The sequence below is a fragment of the Cygnus atratus genome, chromosome 3 (genome assembly GCF_013377495.2).
Source record: "Cygnus atratus isolate AKBS03 ecotype Queensland, Australia chromosome 3, CAtr_DNAZoo_HiC_assembly, whole genome shotgun sequence".
In the NCBI taxonomy this organism is placed as follows: domain Eukaryota; kingdom Metazoa; phylum Chordata; class Aves; order Anseriformes; family Anatidae; genus Cygnus; species Cygnus atratus.
In genome coordinates, this window is record NC_066364.1 from 86,663,005 (window position 1) to 86,688,680 (window position 25,676).

Here is a 25,676-nt window from a genome sequence, read left to right on the forward strand (position 1 = left end):
AGTTTACTCAAAAACATAATATAGCTAAAACAGGATGGGATTTAAAATAATCATTTAGTGTCAAAAACCACACAGATAGTGAGGACTTGATTCTGGACTAAGCTACTGCAGGAAAAATTCCTACAGACTTCAGCAGGAGTTTTCTTATTCTAGGATTTATTTACTTTAGTAGGGCTTTTCTTGCCTGTAATTAATTGTCCAGTCGTAGGCTGTTGCCACATTTAAAAAGATCAGTCCAGTTGTTTCCCTAATTATCTTCTAGGATGACAACATATTTATATATGTGTGGGAAGGTGAGGAGGGAAGGGGAGGAGTTAATGAGGCTGATATTTTTCTGATGAAAGTATTTTTGTCTGGGGAAAAATAAAACTACATATCACAAGCAAATGAATTTTTCCACCACTGTCAAATTATGATCCTATGCAATTTGATCAGTGTTTTAATCACATACAGCATGTTGGTTGTTCAGCCAGATGTCAGGTCATCTAATTATGCCACAGGAGTACTGGTAAAAACATTACCATAATTGATGTGAGTATTAGGAAAATTAAAACATATATAACAGTAATGTTTGTTATTAGGTTTTCAGACATTTTCTGCAAGTGCACTAGGTATCTTACAGAATGGAGGTATCTTTAAAAAATTTATTTCAGATCTTATCAGTCTATCAATTTTTAAGCTTTCCCTATATTTTGTTCCCACTAATACTTTCCAATCTAAAATAAATGGCTAAATCTTTTCCATGTGTAGCAAAAAAAGGTGTAAACTTGCATTCCCCAGATTATTTGTTTCAGTATTTCTCATTTTGCAGGCTCCTAAAAATTTTCCTGTGCAACCGAAAACCTCCTAACAAGAAGCATGCTTTTCTTATCTTTCAGAAGCCCCTTAAAAGTGGGCACCTGGGGTCCCACGGATCACAGGTTCGAAATCATGGCTTAAAAATACGGTAGCAACTAGCTTTTCTTAACTGATCAGGGGAAAGTTTCCAACAAGAAAAAAAAAGAGACCTTTAAAGTTTTTTGGGGGTTGGTGGTTTCAGTCTTGTTTGGTGACGTGTAAGCTGTGAACTAGAGAATATTTGTGGGGTCAAGACATAGGTAATTTTATAAATTCTGCACTTTAAATGCAGCTTTTGTTGACATTGATGAAGAGGACATAGCTAATTTCATCTGTAAGAAGAAGCAACTCCAGTGTTTGGGGAATCCGTAGCAGAGGCAGACATGGTCCTGATCTACACGGCACAGGATGGGAGCTGCACAGCTGTGGTAACATCAGGAGACACAGAAGAGCACAAGGTAAATACATAGTGAACATACACCTCCATGAAGTGTCATCTTTAAGTGACACCTGATGGTGATTTCACACCAGCATCTTGCCATTGATCTTCGTAGCTATTCCTAACCTACAGTAAAATCAGCAGAGAATCGGTTCCATTGTGCTTAAACAATGTGTGAAGGCCCACACAGAACGAGATGAATCAGTCCTTTGTTTCCAGGAGAAACAGGATCTCAGAAAGGTCCTCATGGCAAAGAAAGCAGGTAATTGTAGATTTTTAGATCAGATCTAAGCACGTGCGTGGCAGAGCTATTCTCAAGTGTATCTATCCTGGTACTGTGTTCAGTTAGGTGGCAAACCGTGATGTCTGAGGTTATATTTACTGGTTTTGACTGCAGACTCAGATGCACCATTCTGTGGTATGCTGTGGGAAAACTGGTCTGTCCTTTGTGAGTACCTGTACAGATGTGACTTTGTCTTATAAACATAGTAAACTGCTTTCAGTTGGCATGCTGAAGTTTTCTCTCTGCAACCTCTGTTCCATTCAGTGGTAAGGCATGAATCCAGCTTGGAGCACTGATCTGTTCCAGCTGTTGGCATTAATGCAACTTTCAGTTTGGAACCAGGAGGCAAATGCAAGACATGAGATGTATTTGAAGGCATTTTGTCAGTGACTTCTTGTTAGCCAGCAGCATGCCAGACTAACAGCAACGTGCAGGCACTGTGGCAGCTGATAGAGATTTTTATAGCTGTGAAATCCTGTAATGCTGATGAGTGATGCTGTGGTAAGGCTGCAAGCAGAGAGCAGTGAAGCATCCCTGTCCTGCACACCAGAAGGGATGTCAGAAGGGCCAGACCTACAGGAAGAGGCAGGTCTGTGAAGCTGTTGGAAGAGCTTGCCCCTTCACTTGTCCAGTAAAGATGAGCCCGTAAGGAATCTGTAAGGCAAGAAGATCTTCCGGTCCTCTAAGTACATCCCATCCAAGCCCCAAAACGAAGACAAACTGAAGCTACATTACAGCTGGAATTGTCCCGTCATCCAGGTAGGACACTGTGGCCTGCAGGTACTTGCAATCTTTTGCTGCTGTAGCAACACCTGAGAGAGTGTGCGAGGACCCAAAGGAGAGAGCTGGCCTGCCAAGATCATTTTCTTGTGTGAGCCAGCGGGGTTTGTGCGATGGGACCAGGGGCTGGTCCATAGGCAGTGCTGGGGAAGCACAGCCTTCTGCCAGGGCACGCAGAGCAACCGCTTCCTGGGAGAGAATCTGGCTGCCTCCCTCTGCAACCTCTTTCTTCCAGCACGAAAAAGCCAGGAGATAGCTCTAATTCTCATCAGGATTAAAAATAAGACTGTGACCAAATTTGGCTTGTCCTGCTGGATTCGCAAAGTGTTTACGAAAGAGCTGCATGGAAATGAAACTTGGGGAGCAATTGTTTAGCTTAGTGGCAACGGTAATGAGGAACGTGAGATGCGTATGTGATATCTGGGCTCAGGGGCTGAAATCTGCATTGTTACCTTTTGTTTTATCCTCTGTGAACTCTCATTTTCAGTAAGTGAAGGTCATGTAAAATGGCTCTTTACCAGCCCGCATCCACACCCAGCAGACCAGCATTTCCTAATTAGGTTATATTCAATCTTTATAATGTGCTTGTAATAGATGCGGCATAATCTCAACTGATATTATTCACTTCCCAGGAATGTACAGCTGAAGCTGCTCTGCAGGCTCTGACTGCAAACAATGGGTGTGCAGCTGACAAATAAAAGTAGCTATTTTACATGCCCTGGTCTATTTGGATTCCATTATTCAAGCGATGTCTGCTGAACAGGTATTCACATTGAAAAACAAGCACAATTACACTTTTCTGATGTGGCAGCTATTTTTGAAACTCATTAAAGCTTGCTAGTGCTTTTCCCATGCAATGAAAAACTGGAATTGCCTGTTGTAATATTGGCTGGCAGTTATGAATGGTTTCAGCTCACATTTTATAATGAAGAAATGAGCTCATGCTATATAATTGCGGGCTATCCCCAAGAATATTTTTATTCAGCCTTATTGTCAGACTAAATTAAAACCGCTGAAGAGCCTGATTCCTCATGATGCCAGGTGCTCTCAGCTCCCACAGTAGTTAAGGGAAGGCAAGAGGACTCAGCAGTTTCAGAAGCAGTCCCTAAATGCTGATAGCAATGTGCTAATTTTTATATTAAGCAAGACAACATTTTGCAGAGTTGTCATTGTTCTTTTACTCTTTGTTTGTGAAGGGAGCAATTATTATTAAAATGAATATTTATTCTATTCTTCATCCATTTATTACATTTACAATACAATGAACAATTTACAATGAACAATTACAATAACCTTTCAAGTTTTTTTTTTTTTTCCCCTATTACTTTTCTCCTCCTAAGCTTGAAACAGCCATTGACTTCCTTTTATTAAAAATTAACTAATTACCTATTTGAAGCTGCTGGTGATTATGGACAGTGGCATCCATCTGGCACTAGAGACTTGTTTGCATCCCCTCCCTCCAACTACTGGGGGGCTTGTGTCCTCCCTGGGGAGCTCTGCAGAGAAAAGTGGTCTGAACTCAGGGGACCCAGAGAGAGCAGAGGATGAAAGAAAGAAAAGCTATTTGGGGCACTCAATGAACTACCACCTTCTTTTGCCAGCTGAATCGCTGCCTCACCCCATGCGCTGCCCCCAGGCAGAACTGGGCAGCCTGGGAACACCTGGGGGAAGGTTGGTGCCTGCACGCGCACGTGCTTGCACGTGGGGTTTCATAATGCAGGAGGAAAAGGCAGGCTAGGGAAGCCAAATTGTGTGCAGTGTTGGAATACCAAAAAAAGTTGCATGTCAGACATCCATCACTACTACGTAAAAGGTCACGTGAAAGCCTTGCTCGAACAGGGGGTCAATTAGCCCTTCTATCTCCCCTGTGTCCGAAGTGTTATCACCACAGAGGATAATGAGTTAAAGCTAAGTAAGGTCCTCTGGAGATCAGAGGTCACAGAACGAGAGGCTGAAAAATGGGATCCAAATATTATAAGTCTTTCAACAGTGTTTTCTAGGTATTCTGTTAAATATCCCACCGGGAGGCTTCTTTTCGTCAAAGCTAACCACATTTCTTTGGACTTTCTTCTCTGTGTGATTTCAAATATATAAAGAATTTAGATGAAAAACAGATCTGTATTTTTTCATTGTTTAAAAAATGGTAGAAAATGCACATTTCTCAGAAGAGTGATAGTGATTGTATTTATAGAAATTCCCAAAGTGACAGTTACAGAAATAATCCGTGGCAAACAAGTTGCAGAAGATTTTTCCCTCAGTCAGATCACATTATTTCTTTCCAACGCTGCATAATAATTTCCATGAAAAGAAGCTGCACTGTGTAGCCCTGATCATTGTTTTGACTTGGTAAGAGCAATCAGCGAGGAAAAGCTATAAGGCTGGGGAACAGAGCAGCTTCCAAATAGGACTGTTATAAGGAAGATGGTTTCTGTGTTCTTTGGGCTCAGGGAGAGAAGAAAGTGTGCTACTTTGCAGCAAAGAGAGATGCAAGTTGTTTATCTGCCAGGAAAACAGAAAAAATAATGGTAGTGAAGGGATGAATCCGTAGAGATACCGCAGGGGGCTGTGGGGTTTCCATCAGCAGATGATTTTAGCAAGAGAGGACAAATGGACATGTGTGAGAATAGCCTGTCCCCGTCTGTGGTTTCCCAACCCATCCACAGTGCTATGGGGATCTGTGGGGCACTGTGAAAGGTGGCAAAGGAGGCGGGTTTGTGCCCACGATGAAGCAGCCTGTGTCAGGTAACTGTAAAGGGGCTGCATTTCCCCTGGAAAAGAGAATGGAGAGGTCCAGAGGTTTCTGAAAGGTTTTAAAAGGAAAGCATGCTTGATCCTGCATCAGGGCACAACATGGAGGGGATGACCCTGAAGTCCCTTCAGACCCTACAGTTCTATAGCTCTATAAATCAAGTTATCAGAAATGATGTGTGTTTGGATATGTCCTTTGATTCTTCACGATAAAATTGGCACTCCGCACAGATTATTAAAAAAGAGACAAAAATTCAGACTATTCCTATATATGATTTCTAAACACTATTTAGGAATGGCATTTCAGAATGCAACCTTAAGGAACACTGGAAAATAGCATTAGACAGATTTTGAAAAAGGTTTTAGTAATATTTTCTTGTTTGTCATTCTAGAATGAAGCGTGGTTATGTTAAATAGTTTAACTTCCTAGCTTCCAGAGCTTATGTTAACAGTGTGTGTTTTAAGGATCATAAAACCTTTCTCAAAGTACAGCTTTTGAGCAGTCAATTTCAAAGCATAAGACTCTCTGCTTAATGACCCTCAATAAATTCATAATCCAGCTCCAGCTGAAAGAAGTGCAAAAATGCCACGGACTTGAGTCGGGCACACATAAATAAAACCAATACTATGACAAGTAGAAGTCATCCTGATTCAGCAAGGCACTTAAACGGATACTTTAATACTTACATTCTCTAGATATCATGGGGACTTAAGTATTCAAGTATTCAAGCATGCCTGTCATTTAGGAATCTTAAGACTGTGCTTTAAACTCCAGTTTTAGTTCCTAATGTCAGAGGTTTGAAACGACAGGAGAGACAGCATTAATCTGTGGTGGAAAGGGACCAAGCAGTGGAAGATTCCATCATTCCTTGTAATCAGTTCAAAATCTGCATGGTATTAACAATGCTGATACTTTAACTGCTAAGAATTTGGAGGAATTCGGGATCTTGTAGGAACCATCGTTCCCCCTCTGGCAAATACTGTTCTGTCCTCCAGGGTTTCCTGTAGCACACAAAGCTGGGAAACAGATTGGCAATGTTTCTGCAGAGAAACTGAAACTTTTCTCTGAAATGTTAGTGCCTCAAAACAATAACTGCATTTACTTGTGTTAGAACACTTTCCATTTAATATGTCCTTTGGTTCTTCACGATAAAATGAAATTCAGATTGGATTTGAGGAAAAGGTTCTTCACTGAGAGGGTGGTCGGGCACTGGAACAGGCTCCCCAGGGTGTGATCACAGCACCAAGTGTGCTGGAGTCCAAGAAGCATTTGGACAACTCTCTCAGACACATGGTCTGATTTTTGGGTGGTCCTGTGTGGAGCCAGGAGTTGGACTCGGTGATCCTTGTGGGTCCCTTCCAACTCAGGATATTCAATGGTTCTGTGGTTCTATGATCCTTGTGGGTCCCTTGCAGCTTGGGTTACTCTATGAAATGTTACCATTGTGACCCATGGTGGTACACGTGGGCACAGTGCAGGATAAAGATGACATTCCCTGCACTGGGGTGGCACAGCCTGCTTTCTGTAATCCTACAGTGACTAACGCAGGAACCAAAAAGGTAAGACCAGCGATACAAGTACAACTGAAGTGGCATTGCTGCAGCTTCTGGCAGAATGGGCTTTTAGGACCAAAGAGAAGCTGCTTGTCTTCTCACCACAGCAACACGAAGCACAAGCATGAATCTCAGAATGGGAAAGACAACAGTAAAATGAGGAGGGAAAAGCTGGACCAGGTGCTGCAGGTCAGAGGCACAGAAGGTCGCTACATGAAAGAGCACGAGAGAGAAACATGAGTTAAACCAACTGTGGCATGGTTAAGTGATGTACAGAGGCGTGGAACCTAGCTCTGAAAAAGAAGAACCGAGGAAAGGATGTGGAAGAGGCAGGGATGTGCGACACGACTGGGACAAGCTTTTGAGTGTGCCGCTGCACAGCACCGGCAGCCTGGCATTACAGCAGACAAACCTGTGCGCCTGCCTGCTTTGTCCTCAGAAACGGTTGTGTGGATTTTCGTCAGCTTCAGCACATGAAGCCACGCACATGCATGCCCACACATATTTCCTTTCTGAACTAAAAAGAAGTGTGAGCGATGTCATCCCTCAAGTGTCCCGTTTCAAACGTTCTAAACCACTTAAATTAGGCTCCGAAATGAAAAAGTAGTCTCAAGAATAGCGTCGGTAGATTAAAGGTAGCGTGGAGTGCATTGGCGCAGAATAAATAATTGAATAATTGCAAAGTTGGATGTGTATCCAAAGAAGCCAGCATTTATTACATAATTCTTTTTTTCTTTTGCTTACACAAACTTTATAATAGCTGTTTTCTCTGAGTGTCCCGCAGAAAGCGGGAGCAGCCTCTGGGCCGCTCTCAAATTTACTTTGGCTTTTGCAGCAGCGATTGAGAGTTACTGGAAGCGTGCACTCTCCGGCCGAGCCCTCAACCCCGTCGGCTCCCGCTGCCTCCGGCCACCTGCTCGCTGGGTGCCCGACCCCGGCTGGGGCCTGCACTGAGGCCTCGCACCGGCTGGGCCAGCGCCTCCCCCTCAGACATCGAACCGGCCTGGGGAGGGTTGGGGCTGTTGTTATAGAATAAAAATCGTGTTACACGAATCAGGTGGCTAAAAGGATTTTGGCAGAACTTGAGATAGTGCCACAAGGAGGCATTTCATCTGAAGGGGCAGTACTTTCTGCAGAGGCTTTATTTCGGGTATTGGGATTGGAGATGCCCCCTCCATGTGCCAGGGCACGGCAGTCTTGCAGGCATGTGGCCCACTCGGATGTCCGCTGTGTTCTGGCACTGAATTTGTGTCAGAGGGAACATGACTCTCTGGCGGCAAGGTGCTTCCGCATTGAAACGCTCCCACACCAAGAACACAAAGAGAGTGAAGGGAAATATCCTCTCTCCCACATGTGTGCGTGTAAATGTGAATGTGTCCAGAGAAGGGCTACGAAGCTGGTGAAGGGCCTGAACACAAGTGCTATGAGGAGCGGCTGAGGGAGCTGGGGTTGTTTAGTCTGGAGAAGAGGAGGCTCAGGGGTGACCTTATTGCTCTCTACAGCTACCTGAAAGGAAGGTGTGGGGAGCTGGGGGTCAGCCTCTTCTCGCAGATAACCAGTGATAGGACTAGAGGGAATGGCCTCAAGTTGCACCAGGGGAGGTTCAGGTTGGAAATGAGGAGACATTTCTTCTCAGAAAGAGTAGTCAGGCACTGGGATGGGTTGCCCAGGGAGGTGGTGGAGTCACCGTCCCTGGGGGCGTTCAAGGAAAGGTTGGACCTGGTGCACAGGGACATGGTTTAGTGGGTGACATTGGCAGTGGGGTGATGGTTGGACCACCTGATCTCGGAGCCCTTTTCCACCCTTACCGATCCTGTGATCCTGTACTTTTAGCTATGCTGTTCAGCCCCGCGCTCGCACGCCGCACGCCGGCTGCCCACGCGTGCCGCTCTCCGCCGTGCCCCGGCAGCGGCGTGCCCGAGCCCGCCCCGCGCCGCTCCCCTTCCTCCGGGCGGCTCCGCGGCGCCGGGATTTCCCTGCAGCCCGCCGGCAGCGCCGCCTCCCCGCGGCCGCCGCTCGCCGCCCGCGGCCCCGCGCCGCGCCCCCGGCACTCGGCGCTCCGCCGCCGCCCCGCCCGGCCGCCGGCCGCTCGCTCGCAGGTGCCGCCGGGGGCGGAGGGGCGGCCGCAGGGACGGAGAGAGAGAGAGGAAGGAGCCGGGCAGCGGCCGTGAGTCGGGGAGCGGGGCCGCGGGGGGCAGCCGGAGCCGGGCTCGGCGGCCGGGGGTCGGGGAGGGGAAGGCGGGAGGAGGAGGAGGAGGAGGAGGAGGAGGAGGAGGAGGAGGAAGAAGGCGGCGGGGCCGGGGGCGCGAAGTAGCGCTCGGGTGCTGCCGGAGAGCGATGGGCCGGCGGCGGGGGGACCCGCGGCGTTTTCGCTTGGAAGGTAAAAGGGGACGGAACCGGAGGGCGCAATAGATTTAGGGCTTGCGCCGGTGGCTGCTGTGCTCCAAAAAGGGGAAGGGGGCTCGGTACGAAGGAACGGGGCCCCGATCCTTTGTTGTCCTCCGCAAAGCGCCTGGGGGGGCCGTGCGGGCAAGGAGCGCGCCCGGCGGTGCAGCTGCCTGTGTGTCTGTGTGTGTGTGCGTGCGTGCGTGTGCCCACCATTGTTGTCCGCTCACAAAAACGGGACATCGCTCGGCGAGCTGCGGGGAAGAAATCAGATGCTTTGAGGTCCGAAAACCCCAGAGCGGGCGGTTCTCGGGGGACACGGTCCCAGCGGCCCCGCAGTCCCCGAGCCGCGGCCGGGATGCTCGCAGGGCTACCAAAAAAGGCAGCGGGATGCTCGGCGCGATCCCGGGGACGGATTTTTCTCCTTCCCTACAGAAAAGGAAAGCTCAGGGCCGGGAGGGAGCAGTGACAGATGTGGCATCTTAGCAGCTGGCTAAACGTAACAGCGTGCATCAGCAGGTGTTTGCTATTGCCGTGATTTATTTTTACAGAGGTTTGTGCCGAAAGGGTCCAGCCTGGGTTAGTGTTAGCGGTAAGATTTACTTCAGCTCTGCGGCACGTTAAGAACAGTTCTTCAGCAGAAGCGTTCAGAAAAGTAACAGAAAATTCCTATGTTGGAGACATTCCTCGCTTTGCACATTTGTTTTTTATTACGGCGCGCAGAGGAGAGGAACCAAGCAGGTTCCTCAGCTGGTAGAGTAGCACAGAGAGGAGTGATTTTTCCTGGCCTCAGCATTTGCCAACGGTATCTGCAGAGGGAAGGAACAATGGGGCCTATCTCCTGCCTAGATTAACCGTAATCACAATTACTGGTCTCTCAGAGCACCTTGCTTCACTCACAGAAGTGAGTATCAGGCTGCAGAAGCTGCCTCCGTGGTTCTGCCTTCTTCAGCGGTCCTCAAAGCCAGCCAGGATCACCAGGAGGTGGCCTGGGTGCCTTTTGGAAGGGAAGGCGATGGCTATTGCCCGCCAGGCAGCCCGGAGCCACGCGTTCCCTGGGGCGGCGTGGCTCTGCACCTCGCTGTTGGACTGCTGGGGCTAAACATCACGCCAACTTCAAAGTGGCGTTTAAAACTGCTCCAAACCACCGATATCAGCTACTCCATAACCAAAGAAAGCCACGTTTCGTGGCAGAGCATGTTTTGTGTTCAGCTTTTCATAATTACGTATGCTGCTTTGGGTTATAATCTTCTAAGCTAGGTGACTCCTTACAGAAGAAATTCTGATCCTCTGCCCAAGTCTTGACAAATAGTTTGGGGTAGGGAAGGGAACTGTGCTGGCATTTTAAAACAAATTTCCTTCTACCACACGTCCTTCTTGCCTTCAAGCTCTCTTTTGCTTCATTGACGCTGTGTCCAGGGGGCTCACTGGTACTCTCTGGCCAGGTCTTCCTGTTTCTCACCCTCAATGACAGAATTGCGGTAGATGTAAGTCACACAGTGCCCGTTTTGGCTTTTCGTGCTCGTATAAAAACCCACAGGCTTTCATCTTACTGCATGCAAACACAGCTGGGGGGGGGGATAAAAGAAAAAAGGAAAAAAACAAAGAAAAAGTATCACTTCACTACTTCTTTCTTATCGTGATCAAGACAGAATAAATATCTTTCTTCAAGATTAAAACCATCTCAGGAGGAACTGGCTGGCTCTCCCTCCCCAGTGGTACAGGTGGACTGACTGGGTGGTCTGTGCCTAAGGCGTGGTGCTGCATCCCCATCGCTGCAGCTCTTGCAAGGGTAGCACTTGGCTGAAGGTGTATCCTCTGTTGGTTTCTCTGGGAGGTGTCTGTGATGGAAAGGTGCCTTTCTCAGATAATCTCGGGTCTGAATTTCAATGCAGATGTGGGGAGAATCGTATGCGGGTGTTGGATGGGGACTGTTTCTAAATGATTTCTTCTCGCTGCAAAGCAGGCCAGTTACTGGCCAGCGAAAGCACCTGGCTGGTGCTGGTGGATAACGCTGGGCAGAGCAGCAGGAGCGGATGCAAAGCACCACCTGCACAGGGGAGATTTTCCTGTGAAACAGGAGGGTAGAACTAGGTGCAGCTACTGAGTACAAGTTAGGTGATGTTCATGCAGAAGAGATCTGTTTCTAGTGCTGTACTAAATAAGAGATACTTCTGGATGACACTCATGAGGATAATCATTACTTACAGAGTATTTTACAGTATTCCGTGTTTTTTGAACAAAGATATTGATCCAGCATGGTGACTGAAGGGGAAAAGAATGTAATGGGAGTGGCTGGAACGAGCTTCTCCATAGTTTAAGGGTTAAATCAAGACACAGAAAAGCTGCAGAAATCGCTCTGCCAAGATGAAGCGAGATGATTACAAGCAGACTGAGCGGGCCAGAGTGACAAGGTATATTTACACCCTCACTTGGGTTTCATTGACATTTATGGAATAGTCAGGTGTAAGAAGAAATGTTTGTCGTATGATTCAGCCGCTAGTTAAGTCCACAGAAGCATAGTTAATTAATAATTTTTGTAAGACAATGTGAGATTTTTCTTCTGCTGAGAGGGTAGTGAACTGTTGAGTGTGTTTTATTCTTTTTGTGTGTGTGTGTGGTTTAAAGCGGGGAGATAAGCCGTTTACAGGCTAAGCCTACATTAGAGTAGCACATTTTAATACCTAAAGCTCTGAAAATGTGGAAATGATAGTTAAATACTCAGACTAAATCATACTTTCAAAAAAAAATTGGCCTCACATTAAAAGCTACTCTGATCATGAAGATGTGTTTAGCAAAAGTAATTCGAAATATTGTTATACTTATCTTTGAAATTACACAAGTTGCACAATACTTTTAAAACACGATGACTAGTATCTGATAAATGCCAAGGAGCCACATTAAGGATTTCAACTTCACCATGTGTGGTTCAGCAACATATAACTCAACTATGTAAATGCTATGTTAATGTTGTGTACTTGCACTGAATAGTAGAGGAAAGTTTGATACACTGCTTTGATTTCTGTCATAAAGGTCAACACAGAACAAGTTAGATAAGAAATTAAATGGGATGATGTAGTGAGGTATTGTGCTGGGGCTCATTCTGAATGATCCAAGTGAACTTTTCTGAGGTTATGTGCAAACAGCGGCTGACCTTCCGTAGAGATACAAGTGCTGATGACAGGCTGTGGTCAGTGAAACTAGGGATGACTTGCTTAGTCAGGTCTCTGCAAAGCTGTCTAGATGTATTTAAGTAGCAATTTTTATGTATTTATTTTTAAGCAACGTGTAGAGAACTTTCTAAAAATAAATACTTCTTCATATCTTTACCAGGAAGGTCTAAAATTTAGGGCTTGATATATTTTGATTACTACTGTTATTATTATTACTATTTATTCTGTCCCTTTGAAATACCAGATGTTTTGAGTCTGTTTCTCACTGTTCTGTTGTAGATGTTTTTGTGTATCTGGATATTTGTATTGTGCCTTAAACAAAGGAAACAGGCTTAAAGTCTTTATTCTAAATGTTGTTTTCTTTTTTGCTTAAAATATTAGATGCTACCATAAAAATAGTAAATAAAAGCAAACTGTTAGTCTGATTAATTTTTTTTTCAGTTAACTTTTTAAAAAGTCTTTATGGTATAACAGTGAAGTCAAGCAAACCCCAGAACGTATGTGCAAGGTCTGTTAGTGATGGTAAAAGCATGTATCCAGAAGTTGGAAAATGCTTGTGGAAAGTGGCGATAATGTATATAAGGGCATTGTCCTAACATGTTACTTCTCGTAGCCCTCTTGCCTCAGACAATATGTGAAGCAAATGGGGGGAGAAGTGACAAAAGAAAGGATCTGTCTGAAATGCTGGGCTGAGGCTGAAGGTCCTGCTCTGTCATAGCACTTTTGGGTAGCGCTGGGCAACGTTTTAATGCAGATGGTGAAGGAACCAAATAATGGTTGCACAATAATATAATCTTGGGATTTCCTAACTTTGCATTCTTTGACTTTGCAAGCTTAGTGTCCCACATAGGATATTTCTAATTACGGGGTTCAGAATTCTTAGTGATACTCTGCAAGGAAGATCAAAGGTGCTTTGTGCCACCACAGTCAGCATCTATGAAGTATTCCTCCAAAGAAGTTGTGAAACTAGCTTCCTAGCCAGCAGAGATCTCTGTCATGAACTTGAGGAGAACAAACTCTGGCACCTGTGAGGATATGAGTAATCTTGATGCAGATCTTCAGTAGGAAGCAGAGCTGGGGGAAAGGAATGGCAGGAAGGAGACGGCAGACGAAACTGGAGGCTTAAGCTTTTTAGTGAAACAGTGGCTGATGAGTCTTGTTGCTTTGACAAACACTTTGTTCAGTTCTAGTACAGCATCTCAGAGTTTTAAGAGCATGGTTCTTTCAAGTAGAATGGTTGTGTTGGCTCCTATGTAGTAGACATTTTCTTGGGTTTTGTTGTTTGTTTTTTTTTTTAATTTTGTTCTTTTCGTCCTTGAGTGGTGCTCTAATACCAAGTGATGTACAAGAACATAATGCCAGTGTTGCTGTTTTTCACACACACACCTTTACATTCTTGCCTTTTTGTTTATCTTTTTTCCCTTTTCATTTATTTTCATGAAGCATATGACAGCACTAATGGATGCTTCTCATTAGGAAAGCTTTTAAATTTTACAAAAATCAATATGTAAAGTAATTTAGGACCTTAAAAAATCCTTGTGAAACTAGAACTTTTTTTTTTTAATGTTCCTCTTAATTCTAATGCTTACTAAATCTAACCTTTTAAATTGCATTCATGAATTCATTGTGATCAGAAACTGCTTCCATTCTTTCTTCCTTGTATGCATATCTCCAGCTCTAGTTATGTAAAGCCTAAATTGTGTGTGTATAGATGCATCTACATCTTTTAGAAATACTTAAGATCTTAATGAAAAAAAATCAAACTTTTTCTTTTTGTCTCATTTAATATGATTTGTTTTATACTTTGATTTAGTTTAGCTTTACTTCTGTTTATTCACGAGATCAGTAATTTAGCTCTGAAACTCAGGCCAGGATTAATCCAAGATGTAGTGAGGCTTGAGGTGAATGTCCTGTTTTGCTTTTTCTTCCGTTTCCTGTGCTTGAAATGTCCACTGTAAGTACCCTGTCTTCAATGTGGCAGACCACCACTAAGGAAGCACCTTGTTCAGACATTATTGCCACTGTTTTTCATGATGAATTCTGTTGGGGAACAGCCATGTGTATTACCTTTTGGTCTTTATCTTTGGATTATTTGGTTAAATTGCTTTTTGGGAACTAAAGCATAGATTCAGTTTAAAATGTGTCCCCAGACAGTGGTTAGGTCAATCTTTAAAATCTCAAAGTTTAAGTTTTAAATTGTAGCTTAATCGATTTTGATTTTACAACCTCTGTGACATTTAAAGCATTGATAGGACTCATTGGTTCTTTGAGAGTACCTGTTTTTGCAATCATAACCAATAAAATCACAAGCTTCTCTGACACCAAAGCAGAATATATCACAGAGTGAAGAAAAAAGAAAATGCAGGTTCTGTTTTGTAGTTTGCTGCGAAGGCCAGCCAGACCATTTCTCCCCAGTGCTGCGGTCCTTGCAAAGAGACTTCTCTTCAGGGTTTGCGTGACTTGTCTGTATTCATTTGGAGGATGGTATGGGGCTGCGTAGATTTTGTTGTCTCCCTTGTTTTGAGGATGTGTGGTTCCTAAGAAGAACATTAGGGGTTGGCTCAACTCAGGGAGACATAAACAGTAGGAGAGTGAAACAGGGAAAAGGAAGAATAGTGCTATTGATTGTCCTGCATGTCAGATGCAGCTCACATGTTCCTGCCTCAGATGCAAGAGATTATTGCTCTTCATCAAGTGTAAGCTGGTCTTTTGCCTGCTCATTTCTCTGTAGTATAATGACCTCGGAAGAATAACCACAGTTCATAAGAGGGTAAGAGGCAGTGTCTGGGGGTGGTGCGTGCATATTCCGTGGGCAACATTTTTCTGCTTGGATATTTAGAACCAGATGGGAATGCAGAGGTAAAGAATGGTGCAGTGTGTCCACACAGGCTGTGTAGATGTATGGAATTGTATTTTACTTCAGTGCAAACACTTGGAGTAGAAAGATGGAAAGGGGAGGGGAAGGTGATGCTCACAACAGTTTGAAGCTAACAGTATTTCCTGCCCCAAAAGATGCCACAACTGAGGAACTGTCTTTTGTGAGATGGTGATGTTGTTGTTTTACATCTGCACGGTTCTTAGTGTGCTAGGTATTAGTTCTTAATGTAGTAGATACCTGGCTTGTAATTAGGGCTCCTGATGCTACAATAATATGGATTGGTTGTCTTGCATAGAAGTAAAATGTTGAAAGAAAGAGGGTTCAGACGTCTAGTCAGTTTGAAAAAAAAGCCTTAATTGAACAAGTTGGATTGTTAACGTTACCAGATCTGCTCTTCCTCGTTTCTTCTTAATGATATGCAGAGTAATTAGCGGTACAGACAATATATTGTTAGGAACAAGATAGCTGACAAAGCAGACCAGTAATTTGTATGGCAGTTACTCTCTTTCTGTAGGTCCCTTCTCACTTGCACGATATGACTTTAGCTGGGGAGGGAGGCTGTGTGTCCTTTTGTTTTTTTCTGCGGCTGGTTTTGTCTACATGTCCCCTCAGGCATGATGAATACCCATCCCAGTCTTCAGAATCTGTTAGATAAGATCCAATAAGGTCAATAGCAAAGACAACAAAGGCATCTGTTTTATAGCAGAGGGCTCTACAGTTCTCTTAAAAATAGAAAATTCTGGTCCCAAAGAAGAGATATTACAATAGCAAGAACCCAAGTAGGTTAGGAATCTGTAGGAGTTCCTAAAGGAATTGTTGAGAAGGACAAATAGAAACCATACCTCCCCAAATGAAAGTGATAATCAAGTAGCTTATACTGCAGACAGCTTCCATAGTTTGTCTGAGAATTAATTTCAGTTTTAGTTTAAGTAGTTATTTTACCTTCACACTACAAAAGTGCCTCTATTTTGCCAGAAGAATACGCATCATATCTAAGTTTTTTGTGTTACGGTATAGCAGCTGGATTGTTGGGATATGCTATGATGACCTTATAGAGGGAAGAAACAGGAGTGGCATCTAATGAAGCAACAGCAGAGAATTTGGGAGTTTTTTGACACTGCCGTTGGTAAGAAGTATATCCACTGAAATGTAAATCTTTAAATGTATTCAAGTAATCTCTGAAAATGAAAAGACATAATCTGCATAAAACTGAAGAGCTGTAACGTAAGAAACATGTTTCAATGCCCAAATGAGCAATCTAAACATGGAAATAACTCCTATTGCTAAATTCTAGCTGATTCTCCTGTATCAAGCCTGCTTGCAGGTCTTTCTCCTTTGTATGTGCGCATAAGGGTTGATCCCTTCTCCACTTCTACTGTCCTCTGTCTCTTTGTTCCACTTCCTTAGTTCTTCTGCACAGGTTCTGTCCTTCCTGAGGCTGGACTGATGGCTCTTCTTTTGAGTTGTTTGTGGGGATGGAGCACAGCAAGGTAAAGTGTAGGGTAGTATTTTTCATAAAGAGGTAATCTCAGAACCCTATAGCTGGCAAACACCAGGCTACTGAATCTTTCAGAAATTATGCTTTGTAACCACCTTAAAATTGACTGTCCTGAAAATTCACAGAGACAGGAAAAGACACAATTTTGAATGTCAGGACTAGCTTTAAAAGACGTGCCAGAACATTTTAGCAAGGCTGTGGATTGTGATGGGAGGTGTATGGATGAGAACAAGGGGCATTAGGTTGGAGCAGGGGAGGGGAAATATCTCATTTTGGTTTTGTCTCATTAGAGAAGCAGATTAACAATTTATGTTAAAATTCTCTTACCTCTTTCTAATCCTCCCAGTAAATAAACATATACAGATTACTGCAGACAAAGGAGAGAAAACGTTGCCTTGAATGGCAAAGTCTGATATTTATCAACAACTCAGAAATGAGCCTTAAGATGGAAGTTCCTAAGACATCTGAAGGCAGACATGTTAAAGAGTAGTTATCTGAGAAATGGGGTGCATGTTCTGAGTAATGAAACTGTTATCTGCTGAAGCAAGGACAGCTTGTATAGGCAGGGTATACAACAAGGTTTCTTGTCTGAAGTGGTACCAGGTGATTTTTCAGATCCTTCAGTTCAGTGTGTTCTTTCAGTCCATCTGATGAGGGAGTCGTCAGTAGTTACTGGGCTGTCAGAATTTCCAAGTTTGTAGTTCTCGGCTTAATATCCTTAAAGGATAAATGTGCTCCTGAAGTCAAATTTTACAGCAGTAACTATATATAGGGGATGTGGCATGAAAATAAATGGTATTTCTGGTGTGTTGTCAAAATTCAAGTCACAGCTCATTTTTCATTGTTATTTTCTCCAGAACTGAGTATCTAAAGTTGGATGTTGAATTCTATTTGGTCACGGATTTGAGAGATCTCTTTTTTGGAAGCTGTACTTCAAGATGTTTAATTTCCCTTGTTCACTTTGAATGGGCTAAGCTGTTGTGAAATGTGTGCCCTTCTGCTTGTACAGCATCAGAGGAGAAACAGCTTTTAAAGCCTGCAGATCTCAAACTGTTCGTGACAATTTGACAGCAAAGAAATTATTTAATTTTCTGTGCAGGATTTGAAGTAGTGTCAAATGTAGATAGCTATTTTTCTTTTCTACTTTGTGCTGAAAGACTAAAACTTTCCAAGCACAACAGTTTGAATGAGAACTCTGTTTTGATAACTTTCAGGAAATTCACCCTTTCAGTCTTCATAATTATCTTTATGGCCAAGAAAACATAATTTGTGGACAAAAGGGCTCTAAAAAATTAGTGTGGCTTTCCCTAGATAAAAATTCTTTCCAAAATATTTAATTCTTAAGAGAAAGTTAATGTGTTCAGTCAAGGGAAAATAGTGCTCATACCCTGAATGATAAAAGCCAGACCAATCAGGAGCCTGATTCCTGGATCTGCCTGAATTGTTTGAATTAGACCGTGGACAGTTTTTTTGGGGAAAAAATATGTTTAAAAAAGTCCAAATTAACAGAGAATCCACCACAAGCCTTTGATTTTCCTTACTGTTCAGAGAAGATATATTTTCCTTCCCTTGCTTTCTCTAGCTTTATGCTAGCAAATATAAGGAATAACATGAAAAAAAAATCATGATTCAGTGGCTGGGAGCAGGATGCCCTCTATGATTATATTTTTTTCCATATGCATTAGTTACAGCCCATGATCAACTCATTGCTTTATTCTCTAAGTAGCTAAACAGATTCAATTCTCCATGTGTCTGTTTCTATAAATTACCTAGTCCATTAATCAGTCTCATGGCCCTTCTGAAACCCCTCCTTTGTTTAGTGACATCCTCCTGGAATTGTGGCTACCGGAGCAGGCCGGTTGATGGCCAAATGCAGAATTAGGGGAACTTTCCTGTCCCTCGTTAGTGCTCTTATGCAGCAGGGCATTGCGGTAGCTGACCTCAGCGCAAGATCTGGTTGAGCTGCTTATCTCTTTTGACCTGCAGAACTCTTATTACCATTTTTGAGCCCAATCTTCTATCCTGAAAGTGTGGCCTGTGTGATTTGGTCTTAAATTTTAGTCTTGAATTTGTGACTTTGGCTACTGTTAAAATTCGAGCATCTTGCTGATGTTCATGTATCAGAGAATCAAGATCCCTCTTTCTCTCATTCTTATTATCTACCAGTTGATTTTCCTCACCTTTCCCTGCTCTCCCATCCCCCAGTACAGGTCATTTTCGAGTAACTCCCCAAGTGAAATGGATAAATTAAAGGGAAAAGAGTTAAAGAGCAGCCACTGGTAAGGCAGGTTGAAAGTCCTCCTGCTGAGCAGAATGCCCACGCAAGTCAAGACATCCATAGTGGAAGGAAATGCCCCGACTCCGATTTGTAACATCTTTAGTCTGACTGCCAGTGACATTACCCTTTACTGTGTACAGATGGGTAGAAATTCCTATGAAATCCAGCATATTAAGCTGGTGTACAAGAAGTTTTAATTGGTCTGCTCTGAGATACCATGATGGGGGGAAAAAAATATTTTGTACTTTTAGTAGGTGAGCTGGACAGAAGAGGAGCTGTGTATGTTGTATGTTATTTAGACCTATCCTTTTCCCATTGCAGTGATATTGGTTTTGTTATCTTGTCATCTATTTAGTGAAACAAGAATCCCAATTCTGATGCGATTTAGAGTGGTTATAGCCTCCAACGATTACATGCATTTAATTACTGCTAACAGAGAGAGAAGATGTGGACTAAGTGGCTCAAAAAGTCAATCTGGTTGTCTTTCAAGCTATCTGAAAAGTGTCATCAGTAGCTGCCATCTGGTACAGTGTTTCAAAATGCTAATTTGGTTTCCTTGTTGCTTCTTGCATTTGCAAAAAGAACAGAAATAGGAGCTCATTGTCATTCATGGGGTGGGGAGTTGTTGCTTTCCAAATGCAGTGTGTGAACTAAGATGTTTCTTGTGTTGATAAGCTCTTCCCTGCGCTCTGCTGAGGATATGAATGATAGGTCCGAACAAGGAGGGTGTGGCTGTTTCCAAATGACCATAAATGACAGCCTTTTGATGGAAAGTCCAAGAAGAGTATTTGGGTGTCTGGAAAAACACACAGGAAAACTTTCTGTATCTTCTACACAAGAAAGGTAAACAGCAAGAGGTGTAAAGGGAGTTTCATGATTTATTAGGCTTAGTCAAGTTCTAAAACAGCACTTCAGTTCATATTGTTGCATAATAAGTCAGTAGAGCGCAACAGCCAAAATTCAAGGTAGATTAAAAGTCTGTCTGGATACAGGCTGTTAAAATTGAGATTTCATTTTACCAATGCTCTTTCAACCTGTGTTGGCGTGCTGGGTGATATTGCCTGCCCTGTGCAGGCAGTTTGAAGCACCCCGGGAGGTGTGAGCTTTCATAATCACGGCAGCAGAGGCTCGGAGCCTGGTGACTGCTAAAAATTAGCTGCTTTACAGCAAACTGCTGATGTGTTGAATTTGGAGGTTTGGTTTACCAGTTAGGTGCAAATATTTTTTTTTCCTGCTGTTATTTGGGTCTTTCTTCTCTTCGCATCCTAAATTGTCTCCGCCTTCCTGTTTTCCTTCTCTAAAGTGAATGGCTTACGGTCTTTTCAGGAATGGCAGAAGTTTTACAGCGACGCCTGTGGCAGGAAATCTCATAAAGAAATAGCTATGTTTAATTTGAGTTACTACAGGATAACCTGTATTTAGAGTGTTTTGTGTTCTGGGAGAATTTAAAAACCAAAAGAAAATCCCATTTTCCTGTGTAGAGTAGAAAATACGCTGATGGTAAAGGAGGCATTAGGAAACAGACATATAGAACATCAATAGTAAGGAGAACTTACTGATCTGCTGTCTTCCTCTTACTTTTGGATTCAAAACATCCCTTACGTTAAATTTTATGTTGGAGGATAAGCAGATAGGTATGTATGTTTTCTTTCTTATTTTAGGGGAATGCTGTTCGTTAGACCAATAAAGAAGAAATGGTTATGGATGTAGTTTAATTTAAGAAGTGTAGGACTATAGCAGTAGGGATGTTGATGAACATTCCTAACGTGATGAACATCCCTAACATCTAACATGGATCTTTGTAGCTGTTGGTGAACAATTTAATGATTTCCTCCAGTATAAATCAGAGCCTGGTAAATCCAGGTAGTACCCATACACAGCTGAAAAGAAGGAATGACAGCTATGTTATAAACTTTCTTCTTGAAGTTACTGTATGTGTCTTTTACTGGCAATGTGTTTCACAGAATTTTGGTTATGGTATTTCTGTTCCTTCCCACATGAGCTATATCCAATGACTCTGCGGACCAGTCTCTACATTATCCGTGGATTTCTTCCCATCCAGTACTGAAGCAGCAACACTGAGATGTTGATGCCATCCTCAGATGGAAGTTTTCTTTTAAATTTCTTAAGTATGCTCTCTCTGTTGGCTGTGTGCTCTTTTGTAATTCAGGGAGCTGAACTGTGTAAGTTTCCTGTGTTTCTACGGAGGCTCTATCTGTTAAAAGAAGCAGTATGGACTTTTACAAGAGAAGAAAGGCACGCTGTGCCTTAAATTAAGACAATCCTGTTGCATTATTACAGTATTCAATGGAGGATATCTTGCCTGGATATGGCTTCTGCTGGCTCTCAGGGCAAAGAAATTAACCTCAATTTCTGCTCTGCTTGCCAACACTAAGGAGATCGAGAATACCTGAGCATTTACTTCTGTGGCTTGGATTGTCACCATCTTTACATTGCTTTTATTTTCTGAGGTTTGTTTTTTTTTCCTCCAGTGTTTGAGCAGCGGTTTTTGTCTGGGTGTCTGTCCTAGGCTCTACAGCATGTCACGTTTTCTTCAGATGAATGGTAAACCATGCAACTGAGCAACGTATCATTCCTCCCCCCATGACTTGACTTCTGACTCCCTGGAGCTTGCAAGAGCCATTAGAAATTTATTTTAAATAGCTGTCAGTAAAAGTAGGTAAGATGAACTTCTGCTTATTAAAGGATTAAGCAAATAAAAGTGCCCTTTACATGGTAAAGTAGGTCTCGGAATAATGTTCTTTTATTTGTTTGTCTACACCCCACTGCCTTCCATGCCAGGCATGTGAATTGGTACATGGACTACTTGCAGCATGTGGTAATGTCTCGGGCTTGGTCCAGGAGAGAGGTGCATCCATGCCCACGGGGATCGCTGCTCCTCATTTGGGTGCTGTCACAGTTGTCCAAACGAGACACCTGATGACCAAGCAGAGTTATAACAGTCTCCCAGCAAGTGTCGCGATGCCATGTAAGGCTTTGGTGTATGTGTGCTCCGCTTCAGAATGAGCTTCTCTCAACTCTGAACTAATTAGCGCAACCTAGATACGGCATAGGCTTAGTATATATAGCTGGTGTCTGCTTCGCCAGACCTACATGTAACTTCTGCCTTGAGCAACTGACCGATTTTCTCCGACCTGTCAGCACAGTACTCTGCATCCTGTGAGGAGCAAACTGTCGGATACTTGTGAGAGGCAAGCCAAGGCATTAAGAAAAGCCAGGGTGCTGTTTAATTCAGGTGGAATTTGGCTGTCAGAAACCTGGTACAAGCCTTTTCAATATGCTGGAAGTGGGATGCCCCTGCTGCTCAGGCTTAATTCTATGGACAGTGGTTTTGGCAGTGGATAATACAATTAACAGTCAGCTTTAGACTCTGTCCCCCTTGATAACCTTTGCCTGAAGCTGCGTAAGGAACATGGGGGCTGGTGCCGAGGAGCGTATTTAGCACTTAGCTGCCATTTGTAAAGGGGAGTGAGAGGGACCTGCAAATGCAGGGCGCTGCCTCTGAGGTGGGAAGGAGGGAGAAGAGGGAACTCGGCCCCGTTGGGCCTAGGAGGACTGCAGAGGGGTGCAGCGGGGTGGTGTCATCGGTGCTACCTGAAGTCTAGCCTCGTTTCTATGGAAATAGGTGATTAATTTGGGGTTTTTCATTAATGTGGGTTTTGAACAAATTAAACGTGACCAAGGTCCCAACAAAGATCTGAAATTTGTTTTCAACTGAAGAGCTCTTTATATAAATGAAGGCCAATTTACATAATTAAGGGCACGCTTCATTCGTGCTGCTCAACAGGATTGGGCCTTGAGACAGGGATTGCTTCTTGCAGGACCTCTCTTAAAAGGTGAGAGCTGCTCGTGCCCAGCTCGTGCTTCAGCTTCGTGTGTGTGTTTGCGTACAGTCTTTCTGGGGAGGTGGTAGCTGTTTAATAGCAGTCTTGAGTTTGTTGTGATCCTCTTCAAAAGGGCTGCGCATCGTGTATTTCCTTGCAGGCTAACAAACAACTGGGTGTTCCCCTCCCTCTCCCTGTGCACCCAAAGGATTTACAGTCTTTTAAGGTGTGTGAGAAGTTTGGTGTAGATAAAGCTCATCATAAAAAGTTGTAACTTGTTTCTCGCAACAAAGGCAAGTTGTTGTTTTGGTTGAGCATGGTATTACGCCACTGCATTTGTCAGTGTCAATTTACGCCAGGCTTTAAATAGGATACTCTGCAACGAGTTTGTTTGCTGGTAGTCTGTAATCCTTTCAGGCTAGCTAACATCAACGAGAGGCTGCATTGCTGTGGCTGGCGTTCTTTTGATCATGCACAACCCTAGTCAGGAAATGGGTGAGGAGCATGAGTCATGATTACATTACCCTAATGCGACTGCCTACTAGAAGTTTGCTTTTTGCCGCCAATACTCTTTCCCTTGACGTTACTTCTAAAAACAACATGTGCGTTTTGGAGCACTTTGAAATATTGACCTTTAAACACAGAAATTTATGTTCTCGTACAGTCTCAAGGCAAAACTCCGAGCAGGAGCCCCTGCAGAGTGCAGAGAGAACAAGAACGTGTTCAAAATGCTTTTCCAGAAAGCTGCAAAGGACAGGACTTGACTTGCAGTACATTAGGTCTGCTCGGGTTCAGTGGATACAGCATCTTTCCTTGAGCCGTTTAATTATTCTGTCATGCTGCCTGCACATGCAAGCTTGAGGTCCAGGCTTCTCTCTGTGCAGATGCTGTCATCCCATACACCGTTTGGCTTAAGCTGTGCCATACATCTGTACTTATCTTTTGAAATATGGCTGCAGGAATGGGAAGATAGGTGTTGAGTAGTGGCTGAGGTAAAACCCTGAGTGTCGAGAAGGTAGCTTTACTGGGACCTGAGACTGAAGTATTTTAGCTTAATTAAATGCCTGGGGTTTAGTGATTGAAAGAAATATCAGCTGTTAATCAGTAAACTAGTTTTAGTACTGAACTGCCACTGTGTCACTCTGAATATTGTGTCAGTATACCTCTGTAGTGCTTCCAAACATGAAAAAAGCAAGTGCTGAGTATATTTGTTTCTCTCAAATCAGACTGTTCAGCTCTGCCAGGTTTTAAGAGCAGTATGTGAAGTACGGCTGTTGGCACAGAGAGCAAATGCACTCCAATAGTATTTGATATATTCCAGGAGAAAAAAAGCCTGATCGATACAGTATAAGCAACCCAAGTTGACAGAACTGAGAGCCTGTCAAAAAGAGATGGCAGGAGGAAGTGGGGAGCACCGAACTGCCGTGCAGCGTGATGCAGCCCTGTCAGCTGGGGCAAGCCGCAGGTGTCACTGACAAGCTGCAGAGCAGAGCTGGATTATTACACGTCTTTCAGCTGGAACTTACTCTGCCAGACTCCTACCTCTGCTGAAATGGTACCTTCAAGTAGAGGAGCTGTATTGTTACAAGCGTAGCTTAAACTCATAGTGAAGATGTAATTTTTCATGTTTTTCCTTTTGTTTCATATAAGAATGGTAAAACAAAAACGCTTACTTCAGTTGTGTTAACAATCTACTTCAAATCGCATGTGGATAATCAATTTTTAAAAGTCCTATTTACGCCGTGATTTCTTCCCCAGCCCTTAAAGAGGGCATGAGGTGGACCAAAAAAAAGAAATTCGGTGATTAAAGATCACAAAAGATTTTTGTAATTAATTCACTGACAAATTTCCTTCCTTCCATCTACTCCAGCCCCAAGCTCTTTGATCTCATCTTGATGACCATGCAGGTCTCTGGAGGAGGCCTAAGAAGTGCAGCAGAGCATCCTTCTCTAAGCGATAAAACAAACAAGGCCTGTGAAATTTTATATTTTTCTGTAGCTCTGTACCTCTACCTCATCATTAGCCTTTGCATATAGAGGGTTCTCTGGCCTTCAGGTTTAGTTGAAACTAGTTTATCAGCCATTTCAAGATGGCAAATACTTATTTCATGAGAACTTTGAGAATTGAATAATAGCAGAACTGGTGATTATGATATGCCTATGTCACTTACGTGTTTCAAGGAGATGATAAAAAATATTTGTCTTGGAGATGAAGGGTATTTGAGAATTGGAGGAGGGGTGGGTTAAGGGTTGGAGTTCGAGTGGGATCTTGCAAGATGCTTTTATTTTAGGTTGTTTTTTGTCAGGAGCTGCTAGTTAAGGAAATAGTAAAATAGGGACTTTTTTAAAAATAGTGATAATAAACTCTTGATTATCGCTGGAAAAAAACTTCATTTTGAGATGATACCAACCTTGGGAACCCTAAGCCAGAAGCTAGTGAAGCTAGCAAGCCATTTTTGCATCAGAAGTGAATAAAATCTGTGTGCAATTCCATGGAAATTTTATCTTGCAGAAGAGTTAAGAATTGCCGATCCCTTCTGCCAGAACTCTGAGCTGCTTAAATAACTTGCTGCAGCTGAAAGTAGCAGTCCCACTCCTAGCCATGTGACCTTAAACCCTTTTCCTAGTTAGTTTTCACCCAGTTTAGTGTGCTGAACTGGCTTAGGAGGGGGTCAAGTGAGTGCGCACAGAAGAGGGGGAAGGGGAGAATGCCTTTCTGACAGCAACAGTTATATTGGGCTTGAACTCTCTCTGGAAGCGTTACCAGCGGTCACGCTGCAGCTGTTTGTAAGCCCTTGCTGTAAACTGAGTCAGCGGGGAGATCTGCTGCCATGACGAGTTCGCGGTGTGGCTTGCAGGTCTGCCTGCTGCTGAGAGTATGAGGAACCACAGCGCAGAACTGGGAACAACAGCGAGGAGTGGGGAATCGAGGGGGAACTTCTTAACCCAGCTCTGAGAGCAGAGCTTGGCTGGGGAACT

The 25,676-nt window shown here is 43.4% G+C and overlaps 1 protein-coding gene across 5 annotated transcripts in view; it reads left to right on the forward strand.

The window, feature by feature from the left end:
* The first annotated feature begins 1,886 nt into the window (after positions 1-1,886).
* Positions 1,887-25,676, forward strand: part of CDC42EP3 (CDC42 effector protein 3) — a 34,275-nt gene continuing 10,485 nt past the window's right edge. The window contains exons 1-2 of one of the 5 annotated variants that reach the window (XM_035561764.1): positions 13,260-14,153; positions 16,095-16,203. The gene's annotated coding sequence lies outside the window, so the exon portion shown is untranslated. Of the gene's footprint in view, positions 2,319-8,686; positions 8,809-8,900; positions 9,022-11,069; positions 11,441-13,259; positions 14,154-16,094; positions 16,204-25,676 lie in introns of those variants that run through there. The other 4 variants (XM_035561757.1, XM_035561734.2, XM_035561748.2 and 1 more) reach the window with 4 other exon arrangements.